This window comes from Camelus dromedarius, chromosome 4 (genome assembly GCF_036321535.1).
Source record: "Camelus dromedarius isolate mCamDro1 chromosome 4, mCamDro1.pat, whole genome shotgun sequence".
Taxonomy (NCBI): Eukaryota; Metazoa; Chordata; class Mammalia; order Artiodactyla; family Camelidae; genus Camelus; species Camelus dromedarius.
The window spans coordinates 12,560,886-12,582,874 of NC_087439.1; the positions used below are offsets into that span (position 1 = coordinate 12,560,886).

The 21,989-nt window shown below is 39.7% G+C and overlaps 1 long non-coding RNA gene across 1 annotated transcript in view; it reads right to left on the minus strand.

The window, feature by feature from the left end:
- Positions 1-7,754: 7,754 nt before the first annotated feature.
- The window catches only part of LOC116152985 (uncharacterized), a 42,579-nt gene continuing 28,344 nt past the window's right edge, over positions 7,755-21,989 (minus strand). Inside the window, exon 3 of the long non-coding RNA XR_004136606.2 lies at positions 7,755-8,423. This is a non-coding gene — a long non-coding RNA (uncharacterized LOC116152985). The remainder of the gene's footprint in view (positions 8,424-21,989) is intronic.

Sequence of the window (21,989 nt, forward strand, 5' to 3'; positions counted from 1 at the left end):
AAGCCATCTGGGAAGATGATCGCCGTATAAATGCAAGGTATTGATATTATCTAGCTACTCAGGGAAATGCCATGTAAATGAAGGTACAACCCAGCTCCATAATTCAAATCAAGTATTGATGTACAAAGGTCTTTGGATAATGGACTTTGAAGATTGATATTTCTTGCAGATCTGAGGTTACTTTTCTCCCCTCCTTGGCAGTTTTGCTGTTTTTGCAATAAGATTTTATTTTATTTTTCAGATTCTATCTGTGTCAACTGGGAGTCTGGAAACAGAAATTTTACATCTGTCTTTATTGTTTTTGTTTTTTAGCTTCTCTTCTTTTGAAGCAAGAAATGATGCAAACAACACAGGCGTTTCTTTCCTGCTCCAATAGTTCTGCAGAATGTTGTTCAGTAATTCAGCATCCCAATGGACTCAGCTGCTGTCTTTTCTTTTTTATTCTTCCAGCAGGGAGGTGGGTTCTACTCCTGACATTAACAGTCTAAGGATGCTTCTGGATGGAGTTGCCCAAGGATGGGTACTCCTTTCTAACCAAGGTTACCTCCTTTTTCTGAGAGACGATTGCTAAAACAATGCCAAGTTCAGTCATGCCAGCAGTCACAAAATGAGCATTCAGCCAGCTTTGGCACTCCCCATCTTTTATATGGCCAGGGAAAGAGATGGGGCTTTTCCCCTACACTTAAAACTCTGTTTTACTACCTCTGTGGAAGGAATTACCCCTGGCACTGAGGCAGCAGCTGCCCCCATTGTATAAACCAAAGTTCCTCTGGGCTTCTCGCAGTCCCTGCAGGACAAATGGGATCCAGTGTTTGTGCCTGCTTTCAAGAAAACCTGCGATCATTAGGCTCCCGTTATCCTCAACCACCTCACCGCACACTCGCAAGATAATGGTTAAATGCAATCAATCACAACACGGCTCCCAGAGATTGGGGGGTGGGGGAGCTTGTGGACATGGTCTGTGGCGGACTGGCCAACCCCAAGGTCTACATACAGCATCCTTCTGAAGAATGTGCACAGCACGGGGTGGGGGCAGAGGGAGAGAGGTGGTTCTGCCCGCTTTGCCTGGCTGATGACTAGGGCGGGATGGCTTGGGGACTGGCACTATATCCTGGATTTTTAATCCTTTTCATATTCGCTGAAGAAACTCCTTCTCCTATTGCTGGTCTCCTTGCATCTTTAAATCATAGCCTAAAAGCGCGTGTGCCCAGAGCTGAGGGCCAAGACTGGACCTCTATCCCAGGGACAAATTTGCATGCTCAGAAGCAAGGAAAGGAGAATCTGCCGGCCTTTTCTCTCCTCTGGCTCCGCTAGGCACTGTCACTACCCATCCCTGGTGGAAAAAGATTCTGAGTTTCAGCCTAATGAGGCTGATAGGAAGTCTAGAGTTTTGGAAGCCAAATAAGCAAGCTCATTGAGTGAGAGCTGTGGGCCAGACTGGGTACAAGCATAGGGGTATAAGAAGGAAGACAAACCCAGTGCGCGCCCTCCGAGAGTGCTCAGCCTGGTAAGGACCTCATGGTAAATCTGACCGTCTGGGTCTGTTAACATTCTCAACACTGTTCGCAATTTGAAGAGCCTCCCAAAGTATTTTTCATGTTGCAAAACATGAAACTAAATTGCGAAGGTGATGACAAAAATAGTCAGAACCTCCCAAAGGACTGGAACTCTGACTGCAGAGATAGCAAGTAGCGAAGCAATCCCAACCAGACAGCTGATGGTAATGGATCAATGCTAAGTGGGTCGAGAAAAGCAGCAGATTGGCCGCAAATACAAAACAGACATACTGGGAAAAGCATTTCAATTTCTCATAAAACATTAGGCAATTATGGGAACGAAATAATTTATTTTCAAAAGGTATAGAGAAATTTGTCTTTCAGATAACCACATGTTTTCTTGGCTAACTTCTATGCATTCAGAGATGGGCAACCACCATAAGAGAAGGCAAAGAAGTGTGACAGTATTTTCTTTGAGTCACAATATTGGAAGTTGAGGTTTTGCACATGGAAAAACTAAAGGGATGTTGAAAAAGAATATGAAAACAAATATATGTATGGATATGCATGACTGGGACAATTTGCTGTACTCCAGAAGTTGACACATTGTAATTGACTGTACTTCAAAAACTAAATAAAGTTTTTAAAAAGTGAGAAACCAAAAAAAAAAAAAAAAAAAAGATAAAAGGGATATTGATTCATACTGTAGAAATCTTTTAAAACCCTTTGCCTAATATCTGAAAATTCTGTGGAGGAAAAGATGTATGATTCTAACCAAGAGGTAAAAAATTGAGTTTAGAGGCTTTTTGTAGTCATTGCACTGGGATGAGGGTGGGGATGACAAAAGACTTGCGATTAGGAACACAGCAGATAAAGTGGTTTTCCATGCAAACAAAAAGCAAAATCCTTTCTAATGACTTCCCCCCAGGTGATGTTCTGTAAGCATCAAAAGTTTTAGACCAACAGGGTTTCAAACTCTTGTCATTATACTGTTTGGGAATTTTTGAGTCAAATATAGATTTGTTTAAAAAAAAATAGAAAGTGTTTTTCTGATGTTTTTTTCTTCACAGCAAAACACTCAGATTGTATACAAAATGATAGACAAGCAAAAATCACACATAATGCTACTACACAGAGATAATCAATATTACCATTTTGGTGTACGCTCTTCTAAACATGTTTCTGTGTGTTGTATACACACAGGTTAACATATACTTCTTTATAAAAATGAAATCATGCTAGGCATACTGCAATTTCGTGGATTTTTTACTTAATAATATATCATTTTTCATTTCAATAAATATAGGTTTCAACTAATATAGTGAGTTGAATAGGGTCCCCCCAAATTTATGTCCACCCAGAACTTCAGAATGTGATCTTACTGGGAAAGAGAGTGTCTTTGCAAATTTAATTAATTAAGGGTCCACAGATAAAATCATCCTGGATTTAGGATGGGCCCTAAATCCAATGACTGGTGTCCTTTTAAGGAAAAGGAGAGGGAGATTTGGACGCAGACACAGAGAGAGGATCATATGAAGATGAGATAAAGATTGGATGGACGTAGCTACAAGCAACGCCTGGGGCCACGAGAAGGTGGAAGATGAGAGGAAGGATTCTTTCCTAGGGCCTTCAGAAGCAGTCTGACGCTGATGATACCTTGATTTTGGATTTCTGACCTGCAGATCAGTGAAAGAATAAATTCCTTTGTTTTAAGCCACCAAGTAAGGGATAATTTGCTATGACAGCCCCAAGAAACCAAAACAGCATTTCTACTGGCTGCATCGTGTTTACTGTATTCCATTCCACATGGATTGCCACAGGGAATGGAATATAATGATGGCTGCTATTGATGGCTATTTAGTTTGCTTTCAGGTTTTCATTATTACAAACAATGCTGCAATAAGCATTCTTGTTGAGAAAACTGGGTGCCCTTCTATGGGGCGGGATCATAGCTTAATGGTTAATAGCATGGGTTCCAAAGCCAAAGAGACTGCCTGGGTTAGAATTCTTACTTCATGACCTGCTAGCTATTACTCTGAGTTCTTACTTAACTGGGGACTTAATCTCTGACACATAATAAGTACTAAATAAGTGTTCTATTAATGATAAATTACCACAGATGGGTAATTCTTTCTAGGTCAAAGAAGAGACACATTTTCAAAAACCAAATGCAATTATAAAAGGATGAATAACCTAATAAGCATCAGAGTTCACTTTTGCTTACAGGAATATGCATTTTCATAGAAAAATTATAGGTGCAAAAGGCTATGAATACTTAATTTCTACCACCTCCAACAAAACAAAGCAAGCATGTTAGTAACTTATTTTTGTTGACCTTAAAAAGACGACTGTTAATCGTTCAACACATGGGCATTTAAGTCAGACTACGTGTAATTTCAACCCTGGTTCTGCCTCTGTTAATCTAGAGGAAATTACTAAACTTTTATGGTCCTCAGTTTTTCAATCACATCCTGGGCTAGTTTTCCTATACTATTAGTACTATTATAAGGTTAACTGAGGTACTTTATGCAAATTGCCTAGTTCAGAACCTGGAACATATTAGAGGCATAAAATAGTGTGTTACTGTTACTAAAAGAAAAAAAAATAATGTCTAAGAAAACTCTCAGGAATAGTCTATTGAATAAAGATAAAATCTAAGATATTTGCAACCACTTCCTAGATGAATAATACATACAGGTGGTCTACAAGCTCTTGGATCCTGCACCGCATCAGTAAAAAAATGCACCCTGCACCCCTCAATAAATTTATATTTATTTATAAGTCATAAACATAGACAATGATATTCATAGACACATCATAAAACTCAAAAATAGAAATTTCAAAAACAGAAGTTTCGAAGAGATGAGATAACATCTTTAAAGTTCGGACATTTCCTTTCTACACTCTAGTGGATCATCTTGAACATCCCTCATCCTGGGTTCACACACTTCACTCTGAAGGTCCCTGATGATAAAGTTCCCTTATCTACAAGGTAGTAAAGGGATGGGGTGGGCTTGAGGTTTTGCTGATCATCCAACTGCACATGGAACTAACCAGCAACACATATTTGAAGGATGTGAGTACCTTTCTGTTTGATCTACACCCTCATTGCTCATTCTTAAAGATTTGGTTCTAAGGTCATCTTCGGCATGAAACTTCCCCTGGCATATCCAGGTAGAACCGCAACTGCTTCCCCTGGATCCTCCCAAGACAGGAGGGAAGGGGGCAGGGCACAACCATTCAAGGAATGACACAATTAACAACCAAATGGTGGAAGATTCAACCCCCAGTAGGCCTTGAAGCTCAAGATGGCGGGAGATTTGACTTCTAGTAGAACTTGAGCTTCATTGTACGTTCACTGTAATATATTAGCGTGGTAAATGACACTCCCACAGGCGCCATGACAGTTCCAAGGCTGACCATAAAAGGTCAAAAAATGGGCAGTGGCCAAATTCCTGGGAATCCCAGCCCCTTCCCCAGGGTAGTTGGAACAGTCCTCCCACTTGTTAGCATATGAAGCTACCGAGCCCATGAAAACTAGCAACACTGTGCCTCGTGGCCGCCTCTCTCTCTCCCTCATCTTCGGAGATGGCTCACACTCTGTCTATGGAGTGTGTACCTACTTTTACTCTAATCTGAGCACCCAGCCCCCACACCTCGTGGCCTTGATCTTGCCTTCTGAAACAGCCTGTACTCTGCCTGTGGAATATGCATCTCTCTGAATAAATCTACGTTTACTCAGCTGTGGCTTGCTCTTGAATTCTTTCCTGTTTGAAGCCAAGGATCCACACCTGACATCCCAGGGACTCAGCTGAGACTTGGGACACGGCCCTCCTCACACTCCACATCCGTTTTTCCTGCATCATTCTTACCCCTCTGCAGATATTGAACATAACATCTAAACATTTGACTGCATTTATTACCTCTGTGTCTCTCTGGCCATATTGAATATCAGCCTCTCAACAGTGAGGATCATGTCGAAGTCTTCACTGACTCGCTGATACTTGTTACACAGTAGATCCTTACGTGCCAAGTGAAGGAGCTGACAAAACCAGACAGCAGGACAGTGCATAAAAATTAGAAAGGATGTTTCAGAAGCACATAGAAGAAATGAAAATAGAGAAGGAAAAGGAAATGCTATGAAATGCTAAGTAGATCCTCTTCAACATAGGGTTAGACTTAATTAGATTGTAATGTCTGACTTGTTTGCAGCAAATTGCACAGAATTTCCCAGTTGAATCCTCCAGATACTTCAATGAGACTCTGGGTTGCCTAGCTCCTCTGCACATCTCTTCGTCTGCCCTACAGAGAAGGAGAGTTGGGCTTGGATGGGGATGTTTACGTTCTTGCTAATTATACATTTGTTTTCCCTCTAAGCTCAGTTCCGCCTGCCGTGAATAGCTCCAGATGACAATCATTTTCATGCTTTCAGTCAAACAAAGGCTCCAGAAGGACTTGGAAGAAGGGGACAAAGACAGAAGTTTAACATCAACAACAAGAAAAAAGAAGAAGAAAATAAATTTAAATTTCCTGCTCCCCATTTTTTGCTTTCCTATCTCAGCACTCTAGTACTCCTGTTCACCTGAAACTAGAATGCTGGGGGTAGGTTGGGACAAACAGAATTCAAATGGGTGCAACAAATAAGAAGGTTGTATTCCAATCCATGCTTGAGTTATCTGAATTTTTTTATATTCTCTCTCCCCCATTTTGTCTTTCATGTTAACTTGAAGCCACAACTAGTACCTGTTAGCAATATTTATATTCACATCAGTTTCCTTAAAGCATTGTTTTTCGAAACGGGTGCCACGAGATGGTCACACATGCTCCATGGGAAACGGTTCTGTGGTCAAGTGTTTGGGAAATTTACGGTTATACAAGTTAAACAGACTTCTTTGCAACAGATCTTCTCATGCCCTTTAATTTACCAATGTACCTGGTCAACATCCAAAAGAAAGCATCGTTTATACCATAGAACCCCCTTTTCCTGGAATCATTTGGCCAGACTAGTGTTCTGATTAATACACTTTAAGAAATGCCACCCTTTGACATAAGGGTTTGCTTAAACTGAGAGCTCTTGTCACCAGAGACACAGACATTCAGAAGTACCTCCGTCACTTGGATTGGTGTGCCACTCTTGACCATATAGAAAAATCATCACAAAGTGACTCACCCCAGTACTCAACAACAAATTTCATTCTTCCTGTAGGCTGACATCTCTGTGCCCTGGGGCGGGAAATGCCAATCCTACAGAAAGAGATAGGCTAGAAAAGCAGCGTGGTGGAAGGGCAAAAGGAACTGAACTGGGCCCCATGGCTCTAGGAATATGCATCTCAGGACCTAAATTGTGTATTTAATCTCTCAGCAAGTGCTTGTCAGAAGTGCAAATGTCCTTCCCTCTTGGGGTGCTTTCACGGAGAAGCCCATTTTTTCTAATTTTACTCCCACCCATTTTCTCACAAAGCCTTGCAATTATACATAGCTTTTATTCACAGTGTTCCCACCCAGAAGATCACCTCTCTACCTAATTCCTGCTTAGTCTTCAATCTCCTCCTACTGCACGAAGACTTCCCTTTCTACCCACTGTTAAACTCTCTCAATTCTCTAAATATGCACACTACTTAATGTCTAAACCAGAGCTCCACAAAGCATGGTCCTCCTTCCAAATCCAGCCTGCCGTCTATTTTCGTAAATACGGTTTTATTGGAACACAGTCCCGCCCATTCATTTATGTGCTGTCTGGAGCTGCTTTCTCTCTGCAAGGGCAGACCTGAGTAGTGGAGCTAGCCCAATGACCATAAGAAATGCACGCCTAATATAATTACTATCTGTTCTTTACAGAAAAAAATTGCCCAACTCTGGTCTACACCACTTCTTTAGTACTTAGCAAATGCTTTATGTTGGGACTCACACTTTGATGTTTCTGTGTGTCTTCTCAATGATGGTTAAGCCCCCTGAGGGCAGGGTCTATGACTTATTTTGAATACTTTGTAACTCCTAGCTCAGAATAGGCTATCAATAAATATTAACTTATCAATCAATTATTTCATGGGTTTTTTTTTTTTTTTTTTTTTTTTGGAAAGAGCACAATTTACCCAAATTCTCTGTAAGATGTTCCTGGTACCCAAAAAGAAAGAGTAAATGATATCTTGTTATTTTCATACCACTTCAGTCTAGTGGTTTGTGATGGGAAGTGGACACAGGCTATTTACTTTGATTAGTTTCAAATTTTCTCTGAACGTAAAATAAACCTCAAAAGGATAGCTATGTATTTCTTCCTGGAAGCCCGGAAAATATTATCATTTCTGTATACAAATTGCATAACTTTAATACTTTCCCCATCTACTATATACTGATTCCAACAACCCCAAAACAGCTGCAAAATACACACACACACACTCAGACACACACAGACAAATTACTGAAGGGTTCCATGGGTACTAGCAGGCAGAATGTGGACTGGCAGAAATTGATCAGTAGTGTTAAAAAAGAGACAAAACACCCAAAATGGAGTCACTTTTGATATGTCCCATATCATTAAACCAAGACTTAATACCTCACTTAATTACAGTTTCAGCCTCTCTCAGGAATGGAATGGAATCTTAAACCAGTCAATCAGGAATTACTTGGGTCAGCACTAGTGAGGTAATCTGTCTAACAGAACCCCTAAAGGAAGGGAGGATGGTGACAAATCTGATCCCTTGTCTCAGTGATTAACTGAGATTTTTCCCTTTAAAATACCCCCTTTTTCCCTTTAAAACTTTCATGGCTGAACAGAATCTTTGGAGTTGGTTTTTGCAGACACTGAGTTCACCGTCGCCCCGGATTGCCAGCATTCTGATTAAAAGCAACTTTCCTTTCTATCACAATTGTCTCTCCCAAGTCTTGGTTTCTGAGTGGTGAGCAGCTGGACCTGAGTTCAGTAACACCCTGTTGAAAGAGAAAAATAAAATTTCATGTGGTCCTATTCTTTCCAAATTCAGACCCATTGATTATTGATCCTTCCTCTCCCGGTGACAGGTGCTCCCCTCTTGTGTGTCTTGTTTTGTGTCCTGAGGATTCAGCTTGGTAACCATCAGCAATGTGGGCAGAACTCCATCTGCAGCTACTCTATTGCCAGCATTCAGGGGGACTGTCTATTTGGCTGTCTTGGGGAGTGCTCTGCATCTTGGGAGAGTAATATTTTTGCACCTTCTTTGGAAACACCTCTTGTGTCCATGGGATTGTTCAATACTGCTAGAAATATTTTCAGCCTCCTTCCCTAAACTAAACTAAAACTGTGCACCCAGAGGGACAGAGAAACCTTCTGAGGCCTTTGTGAAAGAATTTACTAAAACATTCCAAAGACAAACGGTTCTAAATCCAGAACATAAAAATCTTTTGATTTCTGTCTTATTGGAAATCTCCTCCCTGACATAAAAAAGCAAATTGAAGATAATGTGGTTGGGTGGAAGGATCAGCCCTTTGATATCATCTAGGCTGCAAACCAATTCTTTGAGGAATTAAGAGCAACTGTCCTTATCTTAACAAATCTTTGTAAGACCAGAAACTTGGCTCCAGAAACAACTCAAAATTCACCTACCTTTTTTGCAAAGCCCTAATCTCCCATATTTATTTTAAAAGACTGATAAAAACTCTGGCCTTGGAAAACAAAAGTCCTTCTTGGAGAAACTTGCATTCTTTCTCTGTGCCTTTGAGATGTAAATGTTCTACCTGGCCTTCTCCAGGGACTCTCATCTAGGCCATCCCTTTGGAATACAAACATTAGGAAAATAATTCTTATCAGAAGAAAAACAAAAGGGGGAAAAGTTATTTGGAACTCAGGCAAATGACAAATTGTAAGTGTCTTCCTCAAAACTATTAGTAAAAAGTTTACCATCTGGGCAAGTAAACTTAACTTACTCCGTTTGCCAAAACACAATTTAAATCCAACTTCTTTTATAAACTAGTGAGTTTTATATTACCATATCCATGAGGCTACAATTTTAAAATGAAAGCTATAAGATCTCTGTGTCTGTCTGTACATTTATGTGCGTTTATGAATGTATGTTAAAGATGCGTGATTTTTTTCTACTTTCAGATGGTATTGCTAAAATTAATTTGTAAAGCACTCTATTTAGTTGGCTTAAAAACAAGCAAGCACTATATAAATTACATATACTCTCAGAAATTTAAAAAAAAAACTCCTCTAACTATTTTTCAAGTACATTATGATCTAGGATAATATTCAGTAAATAAAAGCTAGTTTACGTTTGTTGGTTTAATTAAAATAGACATGTCTTTAGAGTTATCAACATTGATATTATTGAAAATAATGCAGATATGCAATTCATATTCAACCTGGGTTTACTAACCAAATAATTTCATGTTATCTCTGTTACAGAATTTTTCAGCAGGAAAAATAGTTTGGGGTGATGCCAGACTTTGTCTTCTGCCTCATGAAGTTTTTTTTGGGGGGTAGTCTAAACATAATTGTTAGGAATAAGTGAATTAAATAGATGTGATTGAGATAAGAATTTTTATGTGACTTTTTAGCAATAATTGTGTTTTGTGGTATGTCTACTTAAATAGTTTCCCCAAATCTTTCTGATAACTTGAAACTTAAGAGTTTTGCTAAGTTAATTAAATTATGGGTAGTCTAAATATCAAGATCATTTCCAAATAAAATAAAACATTGAAACATTAATTACCAAACACAAGTTTATCTACTTTTGGCTTCTTATTACCAGGAAACTTAAGATATTTGGTTCTATTGGTGAACATGTTTTGTGCCACGTTGAAAAATTGTGCTATGAAGAAGTATGTCTCTAGAAATTATAAAATGTCTTTATAAGTTTGCCAATTCAGTGTCGACTGAAATAAATGTGCAGCCTAAAAGTTGAGAGTTATGTTTTATTTGGCTGGAGGACTCGAGCCAGGGACGACAGCCTCTCAGATCGCTCTGAGGGACTGCTCCCAAGAGGTAGAAGAGGAGCTAGGATATATAGGAGCTTTACAACAAAGACCAGGTAGTTGGAACAATAAAAGATTACTTGTTATCTAAAGAAAACCAGGCATCTCAAGTTAAAGAATTTAGCGCTTTTCTATGTATGGGAGGAAGCAAACATTTGGGCTTATTGAAATCATTCCTTTGACAAGCACCTAGCTATCTAGGGCCAGTATCCTGTCCTTTCTTATTCTGAGTCCCCTCTGGGTGCACCATTGTGAGTGGCTGCAGAGGCTGGGCTGCAGGCTTGTCTTCACTGGGGGCGGGGGGGAGGTGGAGGCAGCGGCTGATGACTTGATGGCTTCAGCATTCTTTGTTTATTGATATGGTTTGAAGTATTTTTTGTTCACAGCAGAATGCTACTGTAATAGACAGTCCACAACTGCTTACAGCTTAGCCTTCACTAGGAATTAAGGACTCTAAGGATTCAAATTTTTAATTAATACATGTAATTAAAACTACTTAGAAGTAATAAGTGTGAAAGAAAACAGCTGTGTATGAAAAGTAGGTAAGGAAAGTAAAATGATTGATTGTTCCAGAATGATAAAGCGGAAAAGACATATTAAAAAATTTGAAGAGACATTTTATAAGTTGTAGATTTGTGAAAAAGAATCTTTGGAAAGGAATTTTATATGTGGTCAAGCTGGCTAAGATTGGAATGAATTTATTTAAGTCAAAAAATGAATTTTAATATCAATAGTACACTAATGCAAAATTAGAGTTAAATTCCTCTGTGTTACAAGGACAAAGTTTTTATTGGATTTTTGTTCTATTTTGATAAGAAAATTGGAACAGTTTCTTTACCTTTTAAGTAATCTGTCTAGACAGCAAAGATTCTGTATCTTATCAAAATAATTTACTGTGCTCCATATTGTCTTTATCAACACTTTGATTAATTAAGAAAATTTAATCTTCTTAATATTAACAGATTTAAGTTGTGTTCCTAGCTGTGTGACTTTATGTGTTTGCCTTTAACATCTTTTACTGTCACTTTAGTTAAATGGATAATTGAGCATTGTTTCATAATGATCTGTGATCTTTTTAGTCAAGTATCCAAAATTTTTGGTATTTCTGACACACTTCCCAAAATCAAATTATGAATGAAGTCTATTTTATTTGAAACTAACTTTGGGATTTTCCAGAAGACCCCTGGGACATCTCAAAAGAATTGTTCTCTCTTATTGTAAAAAGAGAGATGTTGAGAGAGAGAGAGAAAGAGAAGGCGACAGAGAAAGAGAGAGACAGATTAAACTAATTAGGCTAATTATTTGATATATTAAATACATGAGAAGTATCGTCAAATAAGAAGTAATACGAAGCCTTCTTTAAGTTATATTTGCATAGGTATATGTTATACGTTCCCAAATTGTATGAAATTTCTGGAAATTTGATATGTCCTGGTATAATATTATCAGTCATGATTTCAGTTATTATCTTAAAATGCTGTATATCCCAGAAATAACTACATTTACTTATCAAGTAAACTCTCATCAGATCTTTAACAATGGGCATTTTTAAGTCTTTTACATTAATAGATAGTTATTGTTTTACTCTGATGTTTTTGAAAAGTGACACTCATGAAAAAGAGCTTTACCAAGTGCTCCTAACCATTGACACGATGGTGAAACAAGATGGCCTTGAACCCTGGATACACATTGCACAGCTGAGGAGGGCTCTACATGTTATCTGGTCCTAAATCAAGTTGAGTAGGAAAAGAAGTAGCTGATATGAAGGTAGATTGCTTTCACCCACGATACTAGATCAAGACTTCCTACTTTACCTAAACATGAAACCCTTTCTTCTCTCCCTTTCCTTTATTCTGGCATCCTTATCTCCCAGGCCATTACTAAGGGAGGGCAACCTTTCAGCCTGCTGGATTTGTCATCAAAAACTCTGATCTGTCCATTATGCTAGAGACCCCGTGGTCCTTCCTGTGACTAATTTTTCTTCTATTCCCAATGTCACCATAAACTACAACTGAGCCTCTTAAGAAGTCACTTACAGTCTGACTTTTCTAGCCAGAACATCCAGAGCCTTGTTTTGACCTTCCCCCTGTTATAACTGTACTTGCCCAATTTGACACAAATAATTATGCAAATCATAGAACATCTGCATCTCCACATTCTTATTATCTGATATTCTTATATGATCTGATTTAGATCTGCCCTCAATCATGAAAAGATATCACCAGCATTATTCATCTTTGCAAAGAATTTAGAACAACTTTTTATTTCAGGCTAGGAGCTTTATTTCCCAAGAGTCCTGAAAGCCTAAATGACTCCTGGCTTGAATAGGCAAATTCGACAATCCTTGCAAATGAACCCATCAACGGTGTCACCTTCGTGGGAGTGGTTTGTGCCCGAATAAAATTTCTTTGTTTGTGTTGGTTATCATTCTCCTTGAGCCTGTGAATGCCTAGATGGTTGGTGCATAACCGAGCAATGCCTTGTAGGTTATCTGTGTCCTTAACTGTCCACAATCAAACTGAAACAACTCATTGGTCAACTCCCCCGAACTTATATTGTCAGGTTGATTCAGAATTCACTTCCTTTGGCAGATCCCTTCTTGCCTGGTTAGGAGTGAGTATGAATGAAGCTGGGATCAGCAATCTCTCCTTAACTGTTGAAGATATTGCAGAACCCACTGCTAAGACAATAGCTATCCAGCAAAAATCCTTAGGCTCTCTGGTCAAAGTTGCTCTTGCTAATAATCCCTTGATTATCTTTGAGCTGATCAAGGAGGTGTCTGGGCTGTGGCCAACACCACATGCTGCACTTGGATTAACACTCCTAGGGAAGGTGAAACTCAGCTGCATAAATAAGATCACTGAACAAGCCACTTGTTCCTTCAATGGAGTCTTTCTCTGATTTATTTGATTTAGACTGGTTTGGGTCTTAGAGACCATCACTTCTAAGTGCCCTCCAGATAGTGGGAATTATCCTGTTTATAAATAACCATCGTCATCTCCCTAGTGTCCTGTATTCTCTCAAAAGCTTTAAATGTATATTCACAGCCTCTGCAAAGCAAGCACATGATGTCCCTAAAACTATAATGTCAGAAAAGGAAAGAAGAGAATGATCAAGATAAAAAATGTCCACCTGAAGTAGTGATCTGTAAATACCACACAAAGGATCAGCCAAAACTACAAGAAATTTAGAGCAGTATCTGGGAATGGTGGTAATGCCTTAAGTTCCCATCACACCTCTCAGGTTGAGAGTCTGATCAACAGAGAATTGTTTAAAAAGATAAAACAGGCCCCAACTGGAGTTGCTTGTGCTAAGTTCATTGTCACCAAACCAAGACTTAATACCTAACCTAATTGCAGTTTCATCCTCTCCCATGAATGGAACATTAAACCAGTCAGCCTGGAATCACCTGGACCACACTAGTGAGGAGATTGCCTAATAGAACCTGCTGTCCCCTAAAGGAAGGTGACTTTGCTACAACCAACCTGCTCTTTGCTGCCATAACTTCCTTGTACTATTCCCTTCTGCCTACAAAGCCTTTCATTTTGTACAGCTCTTTGGAGTTTCTCTCTGTGTCCTAGATGTGATGCTGCCTAATTCATGATTCACTAAATAAAGCTAATAAGATCTTTAAAATTTACTGAGTTAAATTTTTATTCTAATAATACAGTTCTCTGATGGCCATTACTCTGGGCTTCCTAATGGCTACTTGGTGGAATGAGTGGCCTGGCTGAGACCTATGGTCACAGGCAGGGTGGCTTTGCAATGGCCTGTCATTTTAATACTGGAGGTTGTCTATATGATGAGCTTCTGATGGATCAGAATAGAGGAGACAAGAAACTCTTTGCATGGCTATGTCATCTATTCTGAAGATTTGTCCAGGGAACACTAGTCAGGGCCTATGGAAATCCTAAGCTAGAAGTGGTAACAGAAGCCCTTACATATATCTGGAGAAAACTTGAAAAGGCACACACACCCCAATGTTCGCAGCAGCACTATTTACAATAGCCAAGATATGGAAGCAACCTAAATGTCCATCAACAGATGATTAGATGAAGATGTGGTATATACACACAATGGAATACTATTCAGCCATAAAAAGAATAAAATAATGCCACTTGAAGCAATGTGGATGGACCTAGAGATGATCATACTAAGTGAAGTAAGTCAAAAAGAGAAAGACAAATGCCACATGGCATCACATATATGGAATCTGAAATATGGCACAAATGAACTTATTTCTGAAACAGAAACAGACTCACAGACATAGAAAACAAGCTTATGGTTACCAAAGGGGAAAGGAGTTGGGTGAAGGATAAGTTAGGAATTTGGGATTAATAGATAACAAACTACCATACATAAGATAGATAAACAACAAGGTCCTATTGCATAGCACATGGAACTACATTCAATATCGTACAATAAACCATAATGGAAAAGAATATGAAAAAGAGAATATATATACATTTTTTACATATATATGTAAAAATTGAATCACTATGCTATACACCAGAAACTAACACAACATTGTAAATCAACTATACTTCAATTTTTAAAAATGCCAACAAGGAAATCCTCCTCACTATTAGCAGGTTTTATACACTCAGATGGGGTTAAATCAGCCACTCAAAGTGCTCATTTACTTTGTTCAGTGCTAAAAAGTGGGTCCCCATGGTGTGTGCTTGGTTGACACACACAGATAATTGCATTCTCATGGCTCCAAGGGTTTGTAAATGGTGGGCTGAGTAACTCATTTGTATAAATCCACCTACGATTTGTTCTCTACCCTTGAATACAATTGCCTGCAAAAAGGAAAGGAAACATTCTCAGGGTTCTCCTACAGCAGGTCTCCAGCTCCTCCACTTCCATTCAGACTGACTCATCTTTGTTCCTGAATACATGTAAGCCATGGCTTGGGGTGAGATGTGATGTGATCTTCCCCTGGTTGGTGGCCCAAGCAGAAAGGGTCTGATTTTTCTATTGTGAAATTGCAGCAGCAGGTAGGTTTGAATCTACAGAAAGGAGCCCTTTGATAATACTAACAATTTTCTGTAGTTAGAATTTTCATGACGTCTACCAATTGAGAGGTGTTGGGACTTATTCATAGAATTTACACTCTGGTGGTTTGATAAATATATAACATGTTGAAAAGGAGTTTCATGGGAAAGTAAACGTTGTTTATCAGAACTTTTGTTTCTCTTACATTTGCCTTCAGCTGAGCAATATTATAAGTTGTTTGTTTGACTTTTATTTATTTTTCATTTATTTGGCTTCCTTTCTAGATCCTCTACCTAATCGAATCCGAAGAAGAACAGCATTTAAGCACCCCTAAATATGGCATTGGGGAGAATGTGTATATCCGTGTCTTTATATTATCCTTTGTTCATATACTGAGGGCTTTGGAAGGCAAAATGTGGTGAGGTGCTATGTTATAGCATGTTGAATGCTTATCAGTAATTTTTTCCCTCTGACCTTCTGTCTCAGACAATTAATTTTCTTGAACTGCTCACACACTAGGAGAACATTAGGGGGGCAAAATAATGTTAGTACTAGTGAATATAATCTTGGAAGGAAAGCTGTGCAATTATTCAAAGAGCTAATCTTATCTCGTTTCATTTTTATATTTCAAGTCTACATTTAAAAGTATTAGATATACTGTTCCGCTGTCCCGCACCTTCAAACCCCAGTAAATAAACGCTGCTAAGTGCCACCAGGAGTGAAAGAGCTCGTAATGAGAAGCGTGAGGAGATATGTGCTCCATTCATCATTCTGTTCAGTCCAATATTGAGGCTCTCGTTATCAGCAGGATTCGTGGCGGTGTCATCGCGGCTGGCATAAATCTTCTGTCAGTGTGGGTCGGACTGATGCCCTATTAAAAGTCTGCTTTCACCTAATCACAGAATGACCTTTCGATGTCTTTAATTAACCTCTGACCTGAACCATGCCAATGTCTTGTTGGTAGGTAAATCTATGGCGTGACATTTGCTTATGACACTACATTTGTCTTGGTTTAATCATCGTATCTTTCATATTATGGCCTGAATGAAATACAGTTGGGATCCCTGCTAATAGTTGGATTAATTTTTAAAAGGTTAGAACATAATATTTTCTTCTGAGCTCCCAGCAGTATCTTTGCAGACATTTCTCCCTGGGGAGTTGGGGTTTTCCTGTTAAAGTAATTTCAGGTGAGCCTTCAATTTCACCGATAATGTCATCTTTTCTTCTCTAAGGTACCCCTTTTGAATGGCATGGGGAGTCAGAAGCATTCTAGATTCTGTGAATGACCAGAGGGCAAAAGCTTTGAAATATGACCTATCCTCACTTGTTCAAGATGAGAAAGCAGCTGCGGCATGGGGTTAAAAGAGAGAAAAAGGAGGTGGAAGAGAAGGAGGGAGGGAGGGAAGGAGCAAGGAATTTGGGAATATGATTTCCTCCCCTGGAATACATGTGTGCCTCAGATCCTGGGACTTCTTTGGATAAAAAAATCGCATTCATATCTCATTCCTCCATGAAGAGGAACCCTGTTGGTGACCGCCCATCTAAATTAGTAACTCCTAACAAATGCAAAATATTTATAAAGGAATATACTTTTCTTATATGCAAATGTAGTGATAAATTGATTGAAGTGGTTACTAATTCATTTAAATTGAGTAGGTGGTTTAAAATGGCAAGTTGTGATTGGCCTATAAATCATAATGTTATCTGAATAAAATGAAAGTTCTGAGCTGCCTAAGAGTCAGCTAATTTTATACTCAGCCAGAAGGCCCGTGAAGGGTTTAGATTAGATGATCTCTCAGGTCTTTTTCAGTTGTAAAAGTCCATGATTCAGTGTCTCAACATTGCACAGTCTGGGTTTGGTGTGTCTGACTGAATTCAAAGGTTTTCTTGCTTTTAAAGTATAATTTAAAAGTTGTATTAAAGACTTTAAAAGCTGGAAGGTTTTCAAGTGTCCCACCTGTCTTTGCCCTCTTGCCTGCCTCTTCCTCCTACCCGGGCCTTTGTTGACTCACCTGCAAAGTGAAGATGATAATATCGACCAGTAGAATTGCTTTGAAGATTAGAGAAAATGTGCGTAGAGTACCTAAAACGGTGTCTGCCACGCAGTCATGCTCAATCCATTGTGGATAGCGGTGGGTCTGTTAGTATCTGCGGCATTCACTGATAGATATTACCTCTTAGGTCGACGCATTAACCTAACCTAATCCCTTTTCTTCTAAAATTATGCAAGTGAATGGTTAATAGCTTTGGAGTCACTCCTGGGTCCAAATACCTGCTCTGTCAGCAATTTACTGGCTATATGATCGTGAACAATTTACTTAAGCTTCCACAATTTCTCATCTACAAAATGAGAAAATAATTGTACCTAATTAATGGACCTGCTGAATGAGATAATACATGGAAGGCACCATATCTGATTTTGCTCCACATTTTACCCTCATTACCTAGCACAATACCTGGCGTGCAGTAAGCACTCAATAAATACTAAGATTTAACTTCTAGGTATAATTATTCTATTATTTAATTATTTATTAATATTGCATGCATATTATCTGTCACCATCATCGTCATCAATGAACTTGTTTTATTTCTGTCTCACTTCTTCTTTGGCTAAAAGTGGTTGCTACATATTTTAACAAAAGTGGGTTTGGGTTGGGTCCCAGGCTGAAGTGGGGAAGTGATACTTACTAATGATGTCATCCATTTTGCTTTAAGAAGTATTTACCGAGCCGATGTTATGTGTCAGGCTCTGGGGACCCAATGGAAAGCCAAAAGACACACGACCTCTGCTGCCTGGGAGCAAAGAGTTTATGAGAGAGAAACTGATATTAATCAAAGAAGGACACTAATAACTGAAAAATTGTCTCACTTTGCCAAGGACCATGAAGGAGAGGCCCACATCTCTGTGAGGGGTCTTTGACCCAGTCAGAAGTGAGGGAGATCTGAAAGAGGAGTCGCAGAGGAAAGACGCTTAACCACAGGCAAGTTTGTATGACATGCTGGGATATTTTTGCTCTCATCTTAAATGTCATGCGCAGTAGGGGAGAGTGCATGATGCTTTTTGTGTTTCCAAAACTTCCTTACCTTGACGACCACATGGAAAGTGAATCAGAAGGAGACAAGGACATGAAGGGAGATGTTGAGTGTCAATGATTTACACTGTATAAAATCCCAAAGGGCAGTCCCCATCATGATTCTTTCTTTGAATCTCAGAAAAAAGTTAGGTTGATGGCTTCTGCATAGGCATCAAAAATGCAGAGGGAGAAAGTCCCACCCACCCCACCGCCCGCCAAATAGGTAAAGCTATTTTTTTTGTAATTAGTGCCAAGACTCAGGACCAAGAGGCGCCCACAGAGGCCTCTGAATTTATTCCAACCACTTGCTGGGACTGCAAGAGAAAGGCTATGTTTACTGCCTTAGAGGATGGGCAGTCGCCTGCCCTCTAATTGGAGGATGGCATGTCGAGTCAACCACCCAGCCTCATAAAACCTCACGGCTGTTCCTTCAGTGCAATTAGAGCTATGCAATTTACCTCTCAACCCTCGGTCCCACAAGGACAGAAGAAAGAAAACCAGCTTAGCTAGAGAGCTCCCAGGGCAACCAACCCCTTAAAGAGGTAAGGTGGCTCATTTGTTTGTATTTCCTTCTGCAAATATTTACTCAACTCCTATCGTGTAGTAAGTACCTCCTAAGTTTTAAATGGTGACCTAAGTCCAGCCGTGATGAGGACATCTGCTGTGTCATGTGGTTTAAAGGAAAGGGCTAACATTTATGAACCTGCTATGGACTTGTTATTTTATCTAGATTATCTGATTTGGCAGCAAGATAACTCTACAAGATAGAGTTATGATCTCCACGTTGGGAGAGTTGGGATTTAAACCCAGACCCCTTTACCATGAAGCCCTTGCCCTTCCATCACACCATGCTGTTCACCAGGGAGACCTCTTTTCAGATACAGCTCCCGAAAAGGGGGAAGCTGGCAAGATTCATCTTCTCTCCAGTACCCTCTTTTTTAAAACCACAGCAGCATTTCTGAATTTCAGCACTTTTGACATTTAGGACTGGATAATTATTTGTGGCATGGAGCTGTCCTGTGCATGTGTTTGGCGACATCCCTGGCCTCTGCCTTCCAGATGCCAGTAGCGTTCCACTCGTGATGACCAAAACTGTCTCTGGACATTGCTAAACATCCCTGGGGGGCCCAATCGTCCCTGGTAGAGAAACACTAGTGGGGAAGGCAAGAAGCCAAAGGACAGAACCCTGAGGTCTGCCAACATTTAAAAGGAAGGAAGAGGAAAAGAAGCTATTGTGAATAACCCAGAGAGGAGAGTTGCAGGAAAGAAATGGTTGACAAGGTCCACCGGTCCAGAGAATTTACATAAAATTTGTATAGAAAAAAAAAATCTCTGAATTTGGTGATGAGGAGGATCTTGGTGACCTCAGGCAGATAAGTTTCAGGAGACTTGGAGAGGAGGGGGCAGGGGCCTGGGATATAAGTGGAATGCACGGGGCAGAGTTAGTGAGAGTGGCCCCTTCTTTCAGTAAGCTTGAAAATTCTGTACAAGTGATGCTGTGCAAACTCCGAGCCCAGAACTTAAAAGAATAGAATCTTTTATTTTCTGTGTCTTGGAATACTCTGTCTGGGAGCCCCGAGCAGCTGTGTAAGTAGTCCAGTTACCACGCTATGATCATAGTGTCAACTGAACCCAGCCTTCCACCCATCCCTGCCAAGTGCAGACATGCAATCAAAGTCATCTTGGGGCCTCTAGGGCAGCCCACTCACCAGCTAAATACCAGTGAGTGATCTACATCAAAGCTAGTTGGAGCAGAACTGCCCAGCTGAGTCCTGCCTAAATTCCCGAGCCATAAGCTCATGAGATACTACAGAATGGGAAGTTTTAGGATGGTTCTCACCCAGCAACATGTACCTGGACCAGAGCGCAGTGTTAATCCCAGTTGCCTTCTTCCAGTCATGAGATAGATTTAAGGAAAAGGGCTGTTAAACTAACTGTCCTTGTGTCCCCAATGCTTTGAGAGTAACTTCAAAAGATAAGTTTTGTGCCATTGGCAGATGATAGCCAAACACTTCAGACTCTAAAGCCACAGAGACTCAAGTTTGTTTGTTTGTTTATACTGAAGTACAGTCCATTCCGATGTGTCAATTTCTGGTGCACAGCACAATGTCCCAGTCACGCATATACATCTGTATATGCGTTTTCATATTCTTTTTCATTAAAGTTTGCTACGAGATATTGAATAATTCTTAACCTTTCTGCTTCCTCGTTGTGCAAAGTAGGGGCAATAAAAAGTCCTACGCATAGAAATGTTGTCAAGTGTCCTGTGGTAACCTATAATGAAATTGACTATACTTCAATTTAAAAAAAAAGATTTGGTGAGGTGCATTTATATAACATTACATGTACTTAAACTTGCACAGTGCCTGGCACAATAAACACTTGCTAAATGTTAGCTCCTATTTAAACAGTGAGGTTTTTTTCCATCAAAGGATAGCAAATCATCACATTTGTTATAAAATGAGCCTGACTTTGACTTCATGAAAGTTTGCACTCACTTCATCCCTTACCTTCTTCCCTAAGGGGACCGTCTTCCCTCATCTTCTGCTTTTTCACAACCACAACCACAACCACAAGTCTATTACTGTTGGTCTTCTCGTGGCTTCCTCCAATTCTCACTGTTTGACTGACAAACCTTCACACACACGCACACTCACACGCACACACACCCACACGAGGATGCCTCTAACCCACAAGTTCTCCTGCGGGAAATGTGAGTATTAAAGGATCGACTTCTGAATGTCTTTTTGGCAACCACGAAAATTTCAGTTCCAATTTGTGTGACACGTGAATCATTCCAGTTGGAAATAACTAGAAAGAAAGAGAGAACTTGGTGGGGGGAATAGCAAAGAAAGAATCAAGGCAAAGGAAGAGTAGAAGTTAGGTAGTGAAACATTAGGAATTCTGAAGGAAATTGAAACAAAGAAAGAGACACCTATTTCTGTGGGAAAGCAAAGGGCTAAGCTGTGTATGAACAGGACCAATAGCAGAGCGGAGGCTGGAGTCCTGGCTACCGGACAGACATTTCAAATACACCAAATGAGCCATGAAGGTCGCCCAAGGCTTCTTCCATCTCAGGTATCCAACTACTCTGCAGTTCTGAACCCACAGGGGACCCAAGATCTTGGAGGTGGGAGTTAATAATTCTAAGTCATAACATTAACAAACACTGAAAAAGTCAACACAGAGAGAAAATGCCTCCTAGCACTCATAGGATCTGAAAAAACAATTTACAAACATCTCATTGATCTGCTCCAGGAAAGAATTCCTATGAATAGCAATGGGTGTTAAGATAAAAATTAATTATACAGCATCCATCATAACAAATTTAAATGGGTGAAATGTCACCAGAAAGGTTAGGGTGCTCTTTACTGTTTTACGTTCACAAACATAAAGAAATAAGGTGAGTGACACCCTCTGGCCCTTAACTCCAAATTTTCACACTGTCAAAATGTCCTCATCTTCCAAGGGC